Raw genomic sequence first — 15,616 nt, forward strand, 5'->3', positions numbered from 1 at the left:
TCCTCTTATTTGGCATGAGATTTGTTGGGGCAGCATGCAAGCGTGAAACGGAGCTGGAAAGGGGTGTCTCGAGGACAACACATGACAACACATAGTTTACATTTTGGAGGGCGTATGAGCAGTATACCTGATGCTGGAGACTCAGGATTTGGGGATGGAGCTGAGATGAGTAACGGAAGTAACAAATAATATAGCACATTACTTTAGTAAGTAATTAGTAATGTAATTGTGAATATCATGCAATTAGTTAAAGTCACAACCCCTTATTCTGTCACCTCTGACATTTTACAGCGCCAACTCGCTAATGTTTTGCAGGCTTAATGTTTAGACAGTGCTCACTATCTTAGTTTTTTTATGTTAGCAGACAAACATTTGTGAGTACAGCTGAGGCTGATGGGAATGTTTTTCGTTTTGCAACTATTTGGTCATAAATTAGTGGAAGAACTAAATTAACCATCACTGGATCACAAAGTGTTGCAAATCCTCATGTATTCCAATTTTCAGACAGCAGGATTCATCCTCTGGGAAGCATAAATGGCTGCCAAAAATTTTCATAGCAATCCATCCTATAGTTCTTCTGTGCAAGAGTTGTGAAATGTCCAACCAACTGATTAAGTCATCCACTGAGTGACAGTTTTCATAGTGCAAAAAAACATTTGTGGCATAGCCTCAGTGATAACTGAAATTGAATTCTATTAGTATGAAGCACCATTTTATGTTTGAAAGTAGCTGTAACACTTCTAAAAGCCCCATCACCTACAATAACATGAATCATGCTCTTCTGTTGTGCCAAAGCATTCAGAAATGTTGAAAAAAAGCATTTACAAGTGAATGCCACAGTAATCATCGTTTTTATTTTTCTAAAAGTGTAGTCTATTCCAGCATAAAGGGACATGAAAGTCGACTTTGCATGACTCACACCACTTGTCAGTGTGGCTACATATGACAGACAGGTTTTGTCTACTTCCCCTTCATGTCCTCTAAAAATTTCACTCAGCCTTCATCCTCGGACCTCTAAGGTCATCCTTAGATGTGCATCAGCAGCCCTGGCAGACCCACGCACTACTCAAACATCATCCCTCCTCTCAGTCTGCCTGCCCTGCCAAGCAGAAGAAAACTACTCTGTGTCTGCTGCAAAAGCCCTCAGCTCACCCTCTTTCTCAATAGTATGCACACCCACAACCACATCAATACACAAGAATGCATGGACACACATACATGCCACCGCGCACACACTCGCTGACAGAAACACTCCAGGTGAACCGGTGAAAATCTGAGTTGCCCAACAGGAACAAGGTGTTTGAATCTACTCAGACTGATGTTCTGTGGTGACCTTCAGTGATAATGGATGAGAAATAATGGAAAAGGCTGATATCCAGGAAGGAAACATTGCCGCTGTGCCTTGATGTTTGTCACGGTCACGACTGAAGAGGGCAGGTTTGATGTTACATTCTGGGGTTAAATTGTGGTTGTGATTTATTGCGGAGAAGCAGTTACATTACTATTAAAAACATGGATTCTAAATTGACTCTTGTCTGACTTCAGATGGATTCAAACAGATTAAATGATCTGCTTTTGATTGCCTTGTTACGGAGCCGCATCAGCGCACTGGTAAAAGAAATGGCTTTTTGTGTCATCGAGGATACTTTATAGAGCTCTCTGTTCTACTCAATTTCAAACCTGCACACAGATCATGTTTCTCTTGAGTGAGAATGCACATAAACAAGAAGGTGGTCAGATGGGTTAGTTGTTGCTTCTTTCTTGATTATTTTTTCGCTTGGTGTTTTTTGACTGCTTGCCATTGCAGAGTAATACAAATACATATGCAATTCAATATAAATATTTCTAAAAGGTTTACACACAGCAGTATTTTCTGGAAAGACTCTGAGTTCTGCTGGTTTACCTAGTGGTCTTCATTGAAAAGACATTTGTTTAACATTGGCAACACTTTCTCATGTACGCTCAAGTTATTAGTTCAACTGTCTTTCCAAAACTGAAAAGATCCCTCCATCCCTCCATCCCAGGCGCTTGTATCTGTGATTTTGTTCTGTCAGTCGCTACTCAAAGCTCATGACCATACGTGATGGCTGGACTGTAGATCATATAGTATACTGAGAGCTTTGCCCTTCAGCTCAGCTTCCTCTTCAGTAAAAATCCAGTATATCTCCTGCATCTGTTCATCTCGCGCTCCATTTTTCTGCTGCTTGTAAACAAGATCTCAAGATACTTAAATTCCTTCGCTCTGGGCATAACTCCACCCAAACCCAGAGGGAGCAATCTGCAGGTTTCCAGTGGAGAACCATGGCCTCAGACTTGGAGGTGCTACTGTCATCTCAGCTGCTTCACATCTCAGTGCAAACTGCTGAAATGCGCTTTGAAGGCCACAGCTTAATGAGGCCAGCAGAATCACATGATTTGCAAAAAGCAGAGACACAACTCAGAGAATCCCAAATCAAACACCCTCCTCCCTGAGGCTACACCTTGAGATGATTTCCGTGAATATCAAAAACAGCATTTGAGATCAGTGTCAACCTTGCTGGAAAACATGATGAAAACATGTTTGACAATACGAACATATCTCTCATTGCCTATGACTGTGTCTCATGGGAAAGCCTTTAGGGGGGGTCCTGTGGGAGTATCGGGAACAGAATCCATAGCTACAAGCCATCTGGTCCCGGGATACACAAGAAACCCTTCAACAAGGTGAGACTTTAGGACCTCACAGATGGGGTCCTCCACCAGATGTTCCCAGGCCATCCTCACAACACATTTATGTTTACCAGGCCTGTCTAGCAGCCTTTTCCACCTTCTTATCCAGCTCACCACCCGGTCTGATGATGCAAATACAAAGTTAGACATTAGCATTTGGCCTAAGGTGCTTTGGTACTAGTACACTTATTAGCCACCTTATACTCCTTTACATGAAGCTCATTATGGTCAGTCCATCACTAGCACAGAAATTCAATAACAAAACACCTCTCTGTTTTAAGTCAGGCAGGCCTTTCCTTCCATTAGTCTTCTGGCTTTCTCCATCACGTTTCTCTGGAAACTGAAAAGGTTAAATGATTAATCAAATGATCTGTTCTGTCCTTTGTCAACAAAAAAGATAATATTGCCTGCAGGTTCACACTTCTCAAATGAGCAAACTTGATTTTGCTGTTTTTCCATGTCAGTTTCTTTAAACTCTAGATAGTACGGTGTATAAACATCTAAATATTAAAGCAGCTGCTGCATTTTTCACCTAATTTATTTCCTGTTCTTTTGAAAAATATTGGTGTGTTCAGTTACAACCACAATATTTATGTGAAAAGTCTGTTTAAAATGGTAAATGGTCTGTATTTATATAGCACTTTACTATACCTGTAAGGTACCCAAAGCGCTTTACATGATACATCATATTCACCCATACACACACGGTGGAAGCTGCCATGCAAGGCGCTAACCACGACCCATCAGGAGCAATCAGGGGTTAGGTGTCTTGCTCAGGGACACCTCGACATGAGCACGACGGGCTAAGGATCGAACCAGCAACCCTTCGGTTACCCACTGAGCCATGCCGCCCCTGTTTAAATTTTAAATGTCTGACGAATAATAGTGTCTGAATTAACAAAATGCTCCTTCTTGAGCTGCAGAGACTGAGAGGAAGACTGGACATTCAACAGTGATAACCATCTGGATCTGCTGTGTCATTTAAAAAAATGAAATCATTGCCTGATTTGTGCTTCTTAAAAGAGCACACCTACTGCTTTTGTTGTCTGTAGGCTTTGGACTTATGATTAGACAAATGAAACTGTTTCTAAGTGTTACATTCTAGTAGGTTCTTGTTACTGTTTTACTGTCTCTGTGTTGCTACACAGAACAGAACTCAACAAAGATGACAATAAGAGTATAAGAATAATTGTTACATGAAGTTTGATCCCTTTTTTTTGTAAACAAATCCTTTCAAAATGACCAAAAAAAACCCGAAGTAGTCTTAATCGTCTATAAAGTTAGGAATGTAATTTTATTTTTCAGATACATGAACAGACACTATAAAATATGTTTGTCAGCATCACAAACACTACTGATAATAATTTTTTTCTCCTTATTCTTTCGGCTTTCAGGGAAAAATGCACTTCATAGACCTGAATTCACAAGTTGCTTTGATAATGTTCAGCTGAGAGCTTTACTCCTTCCTGCAGATGTGGTGGTCATGCATTCATGCTGCAGATCTCCCACTGAAGCTCAAAGCTCTGGTGACTGGAAGGCCAGCGGAGTAGACTGAAGTCATTGTCAGCTCCCTAAAAGCTTCTAGAGATAATGGATGCTTTGTAACACAGTCCATTATTCTGCTGGAAGTGTCCTTTTGAAAAAGGGTAGAATGTGGCCATGAAGGGATGCTCCTGGTCAGCAGCTAAGAATGGTGCAGCATTTAAATGATGCTCAGTTGGCATTAAGGGGCCTAATGTGTGCCAAGGAACACTACCAACAGAATGACACCAACACTTGTTTGTTCCTTCCACACAGACTGGATAGATCCGGGGGGTTGTTTGCAACAAATTCTCATCCTACACCAACATGTTGCAATAGAAAGCAAAGATTTTGTATTTAGCAAATGTTTTTCCACTCTTTCCTCATGTAGGTTTTGTAAACATACGCCCTTTGTATCTTGAGTTTCTTCTTAATCACAGACACAAGTATAACCTTGTAGGGTCCTTTAGTGCTGCAACCCACACATTTTCAAAGGTTCAACAACATGTCACACCTAATATTCCTGTGTACCACGCCATCGTCCTGTACTTCTATTTATTTACTTGCAACCTTGTGGTTCACTTGAACAAGTCTTGCCATTTCCCTTTGACCTCGCTTATTGACAAGATTTTTCACCCTCCACATTGCCACATGCTTCATATTGCTCTTTATCATTTCAGTTTCTTTAAACTCTACATTATGCGGAGTATAAACGTCTCAGCTGAAAGCAGTTTCTACGTTTATCACTGCATATATTTCCAATTCTTTGAAAAATATTGATTTGTTCAGCTACAACCACATCATTTGCACTAATATTTGTGGGAAAGGTCCTTTAAAGATCCAAAAAATACGACAAATAAAATCTAAATAAACAGAATAATCCATCTTGAGCTGCAGAGCCTGAGGGGAGGACTGAACATTTGACGGTGATAACCATCTGGAACAGTAAGTGTACCAGTGTCAGCGGTATTGCGACCACATGATCGTATCAGTCAGATATCAGAGAGCAGATATGTGTCAGGGATTTGTGATCCCCCTGTGGGAGTCGCAGTTTTTTTCCCGGGTTTGCCTCCTCAAGACCCACAATTACTCATTTTCCACGTCAGAGTGATTGAATGTCACAACACTGTGCAGCTCTCAAAGACTGAACACTCACTTCTCTCCAATCACAGTCATTTAACGGGGAAGACAGGCAACAACACGGATACAAAGACATACACACACATAGTGAACTAGCCAGTCCAAAGTTCAGAAAGAAAATTATCTCAATGTTATATATGTAATGGTAAATATGTAGACATCTGTTCAGATGCACAATGTATAAAATCCACAAATTCTGAAAGGTGGCAACTGTACTTCAGTTTGAGCTAAATTTATTTCAAATTTATTTGATGTAGTATTAGTAGAAATACATTTAAATTTCCTTTGTTACTAAAATGCGTTCAGTTGCATAATTAGTTTAGGTGCGCAATGTACAAAATACACAAATTCTATAAGGTGTTCATTTATTCACAGTAAACTGATTTGAATTAGTTTCACAATTCATAAAAATACATTTAAATTTGATCTGTTTCTACAATCATTTCAGGTGCACAGGGAATAAAATACACCAATTATAAAAGGTGTTCATTTTTTAACAGCAAACTAATTTGAAACTATACATTAGTTTCACTTAATTGATCTCAGAGTTAATCTGATGTAGTATTAGTAAAAATACATTTACATTTCATCTGTTTCTACAATTAGTCCCGATGCACAATGTATAAAATACGCTAATTCCAAAACTTTTTAAGAGTAAACTGATTTAAACTGTACTTTAATTTGAACTCAATTTATCTCAGCTTTAATTAGCCTGACTATTCAGAAAATACATTTAAATTTAATCTTTCTGAGTTTTAAATCAAAGCTGGTGAATTAAACACCAGATTTCTTCACTTTTTTCATGCTTGTTTATAGGACTAATTTCTTCAAAGTGGTTTTTCATTCCTGTGATAAACGACACCAATCAATAAAAATTAAGCATCAGACATTGCAGAATCCACAAAGTTATCAATTCATCACATTATGCTGTCGAACTAACTGATGATTTATGAGTGCCATCCATTACACATGCAAAGCTTAAATCTCACTCTTGTCAGTTAGCAAAGCTAGAAAGTAGATATATCTTCTTCACAGATGCTTTCAAATGTGCCCACTGTGCTGAAAGCAGAATGATGGAAGTTTCAGAATATATTGCCTATAGGAGCAGAATCAACACACATCCTCCTCAGCTGTTTGATGAATGCAGCGTTAACACACCGCACTAACCTTCACTTCAATGTAGGAAGGACTGAACCTGTGACCTGGACAATCGCGACAACTTCTTTTCTATTTTATCTACATCTAGACGGGGTCGTTTTTTGCAGAGCAGGCCGGTTAAAGTGCAGCTCATGCTCTGTGAAATGTTGTGCATTGCGGTAAATTTTATTATCCAATGTGCTGTAACGAAAACGAGCCATGCATCCATCCATTCTCTATACACCGCTTAATCCTCACTAGTGTTGCGGGGGGTGCTGGAGCCTATCCCAGCTGACTCGGGCGAAGGCAGGGGACACCCTGGACAGGTCACCAGTCTGTCACAGGGCTACATATACAGACAAACAATCACACTCACATTCACACCTATGGGCAATTTAGAGTAATCAATTAACCTCAGCATATTTTTGGACTGTGGGAGGAAGCCGGAGTACCCGGAGAAAACCCACACATGCACAGGAAGAACATGCAAACTCCATGCAGAAAGATCCCAGGCCCACCCCGGGATTTGAACCGGGGATCTTCTTGCTGCAAGGCGAAAGTGCTAACCACTACTGTGCAGCCTACAAACCATACAGAATAACTCATATAGGGTTAGTTTTAACTTGCTAATGTACAGGCAATCAAACTGTGTGTAAATGCAAAAAAGCAGACCTTCTGCCTGCTCTTGCTCTTGTCTCCTCCGCTGCTCACTGTCAGTTTTGTTGAAAGCCTCAGGAAGAAATCTTTATCTTTGGAAGACGTTATTCAGTTTGGCATACGTACAATCCACACAGCGCTACTTATTTCACTGAAACTTGAACTGGTCGAATTGGGTTGCATGTTATTCCTCATAATCTTCTTCGCCTGACATATAAAACAGGAGTCTGTACAGAAGCTGGCAATGCAGACTACGAAGAGGTTTAGATTGAATTAAAGCTTCTGGATGCTTGCTGTATGAAAAATGATTCCTAAAAATTTGTAATTACTCCTAAATATTTCCTCAATTTTGTTTTAATTCTGTATTCATATATAGACGGATTCCACGTGGCAGTTGCCTTTGTCATTTTGTTTGTCTTTATTGGTACAACAGTGACTTTTATGCTACCCTGTTTGCCAAATCTCTCTTGAGAAATCAATTTTGCTCTCAGTGGGACTAAATAAAGGAAAATGAAAAAGGAATATTTGCAAATCACGACAAGTCATTATGCTACTAGATGTTGTGGATAATAAGCCAAGCAAGATTCAATTATCAGCATGTTTTGGGGATACGTTAAATTCACAGTGCGGTCACGTGCACGTTGTCCTGATGGGAAGCAATGGGAGTATGAAATCAGAAAGGGCTGTAACTATGCTAGCAGTTGAGGTTTTGATGAAGAATAATTGTGGGTTATAGCCTTAATAGTACAAAATATTGACACCTCGAAACACAAACAGGGTATAGAATAAACATTAGACCCCAACACCAAGCCACCCAGCAGAGTAGAAGCACCTTATTAAAGTAAGCAGTTTAACTGGCTTTTGTGCTTCCTCTTCGAGCAGGAGAAAATGTTTTCTATCTCAGGCCAAAATTCATTTTTTCATTTGATTGCCTCCAACGAATGAATGACTGCGCAGTAAAAGGCACACAGGCCAAAACTGCAGCAGTTGGCACATATAGAATCCCTTTTTTGCTGGAATTTCTACAGCAGGTTTTCTTTATTCCTTTTCAATTAACTTTGAGGGCCTAACACATTTTGGGAGGAGAGTAGCAAATTACTTTTTTTTTTAGCTAAAGAGCAGAATTACAGAATGTGGAATTAGTCTACACGTGTCCACCTTTGCCAAAGCCGTAAGAGGAAGAAACGCAGTAATAAAACAAATGCTCCGGGTGTTAGTGAAAACCTGTTAATAGGGTCAGCTCTTGCAGGCTTTTTTAATGGCTTCAGCCTGTTTGCTGCCAAGGAACTGGTGAACATTTACTCACTGGTAATTGTTCAATTAAACATGACAGGTGAATGTACTGAATTAAACACATTTTTAGATTGAGCTATAAAAGAAATATACAATCAGACAGGACTCTGTATTTATTGTTGCAATGTGTTTTCTTGAGCAAACGTAGCAGAGCTGTATATTTGTTCTTCATTCAAATTCAAAATGCCTGCAGAGGAATCAAAGTAATGGCTCACTGACCTCAACATTTTCCCTGAAATACATTTCACTGCTATACAGAAACACTTTCTTGCAAAGTGAAAGTGAAAGAAACTCTAAGATAATGTGGTCAGATTCTGAGCAATTAAATTCTCCATTATGACTTACGTTGTCTGTTAAGTCTCTGATTGCTTTATGAGTTATAGTGTAGAAATCAGGCTTGACATTCCCATTATTATGTATTCTTTATGGCCTCCCAAAGCAGAGCATGCTAAAGAAGTATCACTAAACTTCACATTTCTGACAGTAAATGAGTGCGACGATCTTTTTGTGTCCTGCTGCGCTTGAGGAAATTAAGAAAGCAACATTCAAATTCGGTGGGAAAGGTGCAGTGCATACTCTAGCAACCATAGTCAGCCATTGTGAAAACAAGCAAGAAAATGCTTTGCTTCTGTTAAGTTGATATGAATAAGTTTAACTCATCGGATCTTTCAGTCTCATGGCTTCGTAGAGATTTATTTAGAGAGATCTTCTGCAAACTAAGAAGCATCTTGGGTTAAAAGGTCACCACTTCTGCCCACTTCACTGAGTGACCAATGAATTCGGTATTAAATTGATGTTGTTGCTGTTTTTTCAATAGTATATATAAAATCCTAAAGGCTTTTTAGATTATATTGCTGAATCTATTACAAAATTGATTTTAGTTTATCTTGCTTACAGTATATGGAATAATACTTTATGCTGAATTCATCCAGCTACTGTATATTCTTAACTTTTTTCATAAAAAAAGACTTACTATACACACAGTAAACATGGTGTTTGGTAAGAGTCCTCCTGGTAGAGAATGAGGCTGTGCGAGTATTTGAAGTGCTGTCTGTCTCATAGTCAGAAAAAGTCATCTCATCATTTGTCTAATGCAATTATTACATTTCAGTCTAGAGTAAACAATCAAGAGTTCGATTACCCAAAGGATGAAATCACTAAAATCAATTTATAATAGCAATTACCCTTTAATATAGCTATAATAGGCATCATCGGGCTCAGTTATTTTCTGAGTGCCAGCTTTCCAGTTGTTCAGCTTGTCTGTGTACATTAATCGAAGATGTACAATTTAAATGATCACGCTTTAAAGATAGGAACCGTTACAGCAGGTGCTAATTGCTAGTATGACACTACAGAGTATTGCATGTATAGTTTATGTTTTTAATAAAAATAGCCCACTGTCTTGTTGCAGAACTGAGTACAGAGAGGCTGTTAATCAAGTTGGTTCTGAATTTGAAAAGCAGCTTTCGAGATGCAGCACAGCAATGACTTTTACCAGGAAGTCCAAAAAAAAAAACTTTTTCATGAGGATTATTGGCAAAACATGATGTGCAAGGGCTTCACTGCGTGCAGTGTCAGAAAGTCAGATCTGCCTTGGGGCTTTAGTGGGCTACATGTAGTCTCAACTGTTTGCCATGCTGACCTACCATACCAGACTTTGTGTGTGTGGAGTCATAAAAATTAAATATGTTGACGTTATCAGCAGGGCCTGAGCTGGATTCAGATGGATTGGAAGGAATGAGATTGAGATGTCGCTTCAGCCCCCTACAAGATAATCTGCGCTGACCTTCTGTCGCTTTGGTCCCAAAATATGTTTGAGTCAGCTCAGCCTCTATTGCCAAAAGATGCGACAATAGTGCTGAAACAGGAAGAAATTATGAGGTTTCTGTTTCTGTCGTAATAAAAGTGAGCACTCAGACTAATCTATTTAAGGATGACATCTATTATTTATCTAAAAACTCTGCAATAGGAAAAAATGGTAAAATCCATGCAAAACGTGTAGGATTAACAACAAATGTAGTGGTGTAAAGTGGTTGTGTCATTTTCCCTTTAGAGCAGCATATTCCTGTTAGAGCAGAATCTGAGAGGATGGACATCCATTATCCCCGGTGCTGTGGAGGTAGAGAGAGGATTATCTGACTCCTGCAGGTTTAGCTGGCGTCCTACAGTTTGCAGACATCAAGATCTATCTCCTGACTGTCGATCAGAATCTGGCGCGTGTCTCCATTAGCACCTTGTGGCAGATGTTTTCCATCTACCATCCATCGTTTACTGTCACACATCCTTAATTGGGCATGGTAATTATCCAATCACACAATATTAAGTATCCTATTTGTGGAAATGCGGTTGGTGAAAATGAATAGTTATTGATCAGCAACACTGACATTCAACTTACTCCTTTTCGCACATTAGCCTAGCATTGATTGCTGGCAGCACTTCCTGTGTGCAATACTGAGAATCGACCAGATTCCTAATGTGTGGTCCAGGCTTGACCATTAGAACCATCCATTATCGCGCTCGCCGTCCACAGGCTTGTCACTAAGGCCTGGTGGGGAATTGGCAAGCAGACATGATTGTGACTGTGAGACAGAAGCACATTTAGGTTCTCTAGTTTCTTTCAGCAAGCTATTGCATAATTAATCAGCTATAGTCTCTACTGTATGGCTTTGTCGCAGCTTTAGAATATGCATGAGAGTTTTTATGTCAGAGTTTTCTGTTGTGTTGTTTTGCATGATCTGTAATATGGTTATTTTCGAATATGCATGAAGCTTGCAGATTAGGATCACATTCAAAGTGCTATTTTGTTGCATGTTTTGTGTAATGTTTCTCACTTATATATTTCAATTGTGAAATAAGCTGAGAAAGTGACCTCTAACCTGAACAGAATATTTACGCCTTTGTGCCTCACACAGAGGCTTCATGTGGATCTCCACTGGTCATGGCTGAATTAACATGCCCAAGGGCAAAAAATTGCTGTTGGGCACAAATTGAACCTTCAACCGCCCCTATACATGAAAGATTTTTATTAACGCCTGTATGCGTGTGCTGGAGAAATATTCTGCTTTGCCCCAGGTTTTCTTTTTATGAATTTGTTCAAGGAAAATTGATTAAAGTTGCGATCCTTTCATATTTCCAATCTTTTTTGATTCAACGATTCTGAGCAGCAAGTACTCCTTGATGAGACACTTTGTCATAAATACAGAAAAGGTCATTTATTTGTATACAGTGCAACATAGCAAACTTATATTGTTTTGTAAGAGAAGTGACTTAATTATCAGGCTTTAACCACTATGTACTGTCAAAATGGTGAATCTCAGTGACAAAAAACCCCTAAAAGCTTGAAGTGCAGGTACAATGAGGAGCTAAAAGAGTGGACCATGAAAATGAAAAAAATATGTATATTTATACACCTCTAGGGTCAATATATATATTTGTGGGACTTTTTGTAACATAGTTGACATTTTTGCTGTTTTCGGGCCTAAAATCAACACTATCATAACCAAACACCACATGGCATTTTTACAGAAGGATTGTTCTAAATATTATATATACAACTGAGTAAAATTTAAATTGAACGTTGTTTCTAAAGATATTGTAGTAAACCTGTTGACATGCAATAAATCCACACTACTTTATGTTAAATAACTCAGAAAGCCTTGGAGTCTTGCCAGTCTTTTCTTCAGGAGGAAATGACATCATGTGGAGCAGGTCATGTGATCTGGAATTAACACACATCCTTGAGAGGTGTTTTTGTAATGGGGAACTTAGCTGAAAGTGATTTCTCGGACACAGATACAATTTGTTATTTTCCATATAAAATTTGATATATTGCCAGAAAAGAAATATTTGTCATGATTATTTCAACTTAATAAAAGAACACAATCAAAAAAACAATCTTTGAATAAGCTCATTTTATTATTGTTTAGATAATTAGAAGGTGTTTATTAAATTTGGACTGTTATTTAGTTGACATTTTAGTGATATCCAGTCATTTTTTATTAATAAGTGATTGTTTCCATAATAAATAATTATGGAATTTGTAAAGACATGATCATAATGAACATAAATTTTGATTTTTTTTTTACTTTTAATAAAAATGTCTGGAGGATACTGTATATCCCATGGACTTCAAAAATCCCACAATTATATACTGACCAACTAATTAATATTGGTAAACAAGCTATACGCTGCTATTTCTGTCACTGGTGCATGTGAGGGAAATTTGAAACAAGCCTGTGACTAGTGGGCTCTGTCACAAAAAATAATAACTGCTACAAAAAGTTACAACCCCTGCCAGGCTACCCTGAAAAATGGGAACTGTTATTCACATTGAACTGGGTTTGATTTCATGAAATACATGACTTGAAATGCAGCTTTATTGTATTTGACATGCAGGTAATCTGGAACTTTTCAGACCCCTGGGGTTCTGGTTCCGTGCTGGGATTTGTTCACTTTGTCTGCTTAGTAATTTAACCCTCATGGTGGTTGAATGCTCACTAATTTCAACACCCTCGAACTCCTTTGATTATCAGAAATGTGTGTGAAGCACAAAGATTCTGTACTTTCTGAAGGCATTTTTTCCTTTGTGCACATATTTTACGATTGATGGTAATTTGTTTTTGCTGTGGATCTTTGCTGTAGAGCTTAAAAGGCACATTTATTAATAAACTGTGTATTGTTATACTGTGCTGTTATATTGTACTGCAGGCATTTCCATGTTACTATCAGAGTCCTTAGGTTCCTGGCTGCTTATCTTTCCATCCCATCTAGTTGCCCTCTGTCCAAATACAAACTCAGTCAGCTGTGTGCAGCTTGATTTCATTTCTTATACCGGTTGTCCGCACAAGCAATCTCTTTATGTTCTGCATTTATGGGTAACCTGGGCTTGCTCGGGGTCCAAAGTTTGGGGGAGATCTATCATCGTAACACAGGTAGGCAGTTTAATAACGCTGCCGTGGACTCCTGAGAGAAGCCAGGCATTTATTTAATGTAACATGGGCAATGTTGGGGGGCTGACAGATGGCCCAGGAAGGAAAAATGATGTCCTGTTTCCTCTGCCTGCTGAATTCATACGACAGCAAGTCTGGGAAGGAATGTGCTGCCCTAAACTCTCTGTAGGGATTAAAATGTAAATGAAGACTTTTCATTTCTTTGTGCACATTTTTGAAAATATAATAAACAGTATGGGATTATGAACTGTCTAAATCCTATTGCTCGTAGCCCCTCTTACTTAATGAAGCCTCCATTAATCCAGGTAGAGAGTGCAAAAAAAAATTAGCTAAACTTCTGTTGATCTTCAAAATGTATCTTAATATTCTGCTCCCTACAGAATTTAATTCTGTACAGCTAACAGGCTTTTGCAAATAGACTCAGGGAATAATTGCTGCATGGATTACTTTTACTGCTAATGTTTTTTTCTAATCCATGAAAAGTGTCATCCTTACACTGAATTTGTAAGGACGTGCACAAAACACAACAATCTCCCACTGGAGGCTGAAGTTTACATGCTTTTCCCCCACATGTAGTTATCTTTAGTTTGCTTTTACATTGAAATAACACTGGGGAAAGGTTCAAGTTTTGGTTAAATAACGTAAAAGTCAACACTATATTTTAAACTTAATTACTTAAATATAATCCTAAACTCATATTTCAAATAATATATGCATTTTTTTGTTTGTTTTTGTCAGTTAGTAACACTGAAATGCATTTTCACCTCATCCTCAACTTTATCTTCATTGTCCCAAAGGGCGCATTGGTCTTGCATGCAGGTAAATCACAGGAAAAACACAAAGACCTGAATACAAAGCATGAATAAAATATGCACAAAAAATATGTGCTGTGAAGCATGTGCTAAAACTCACTAGACACGCTCAAACGAAACATAGCACACCGGTGATGGCATCACGCAAATCCAGCCATCATCATCACTATCACCATCATCACCATCACCCCCAACCCTGTCATCGGCACCACCATCAAAGACTTGACTGACTCATCCTGGACAGCTGACAAGAGAGGAATTCATTTGATATTTTCTCCCTAATGTGCTTAATATGAACAAAAATGTGCTTTCATTGGACTACAGTTGCACAGAAAACAAACTGTACATGTTTCTGCACTTATGGAATAATCAATATCACTTGTGTAACCTGGCAACACAGCAGCAGTGGCCTGGATGAGTCCTCGAGACACGTTCATTTATACATCTATAAAACATTCAGGCATTTAGTTGTGATACAATTTAAAGTTCTGTTTGACATTAAGTTTGGGAACTGTCTGTATTTAGACTGTTTCGTTGCATTGTGTGGTTATATATAAAATAATATTCCTCAGATATTCAGGAAAAACATCTTTGTCAGAGTATTTACAGTCCACATTGTGCTGTCCATTTAAACAACAATAAGATGAATTACTATGAATGGTTTTATTGTATCATTCTGCAAACATTGAATAAGTAAAATCTCATTTTAGTTCAGACAGTTCACCTTCATAAAGCATATTCATAAAGCATATTCATTAATAAAACAGGGCAATCTGAAGAAGAAAAGATGTACGCGGTTTTTCAAAAAACAGCAAAAGTGTTTATGCTGTGCTTTGCTTATTAATATTTCAAGTAAAATTGCACAGACCCTTTAAAACAAACCATCCTTATTTAAGATTTAAATGGATCAAAGTTTAAACAGTCAGAGCTTCTTTGGCATTTCATCGCTGTCTGTGCTCTGAGACATGTTTGGTTCGTGCTAATTGAAATATGGATTCGGCATGTTGGCATCGTCCACGTGTCATTTATCAAGATTTGTAGAGTGTTCCTCCAGAATACGTGCTTCCTCCATGTGCTGGCTGTGTACACCACTTCACATTGATGCTCCTTATTGCGTGGAAAGTTTGCTGTGGCAAGAAGCCCGCTTGTAAATCATGCATATTGGATGAGACATGCAGCAGATGAGCCGGGGCCCTCCAGTCAGGCCTAGCATTAATTAAATATCAATTGGCCCTGCTTCCGTACCTCATTTCATGCCACATTCACACCTTGTCTGGGCTTGTTGAGGGAAAGTTAAAATGAAAGTTGTGGCCTTGCAGCTTCGCACAATTCACAGCACTGCTCGACTCAAGCCTCGTGGTCGTATGAATTCTGACTTGATTTCTACAGGGAGCACAC

General features: G+C 38.6%; 1 protein-coding gene across 1 annotated transcript in view; it reads left to right on the plus strand.

The window, feature by feature from the left end:
- The window catches only part of gpc5a (glypican 5a), a 141,917-nt gene that overhangs the window by 99,965 nt on the left and 26,336 nt on the right, over positions 1 to 15,616 (plus strand). The gene's annotated exons all lie outside the window — the stretch shown is intronic.

This window comes from Acanthochromis polyacanthus, chromosome 2 (genome assembly GCF_021347895.1).
Source record: "Acanthochromis polyacanthus isolate Apoly-LR-REF ecotype Palm Island chromosome 2, KAUST_Apoly_ChrSc, whole genome shotgun sequence".
Taxonomy (NCBI): domain Eukaryota; kingdom Metazoa; phylum Chordata; class Actinopteri; family Pomacentridae; genus Acanthochromis; species Acanthochromis polyacanthus.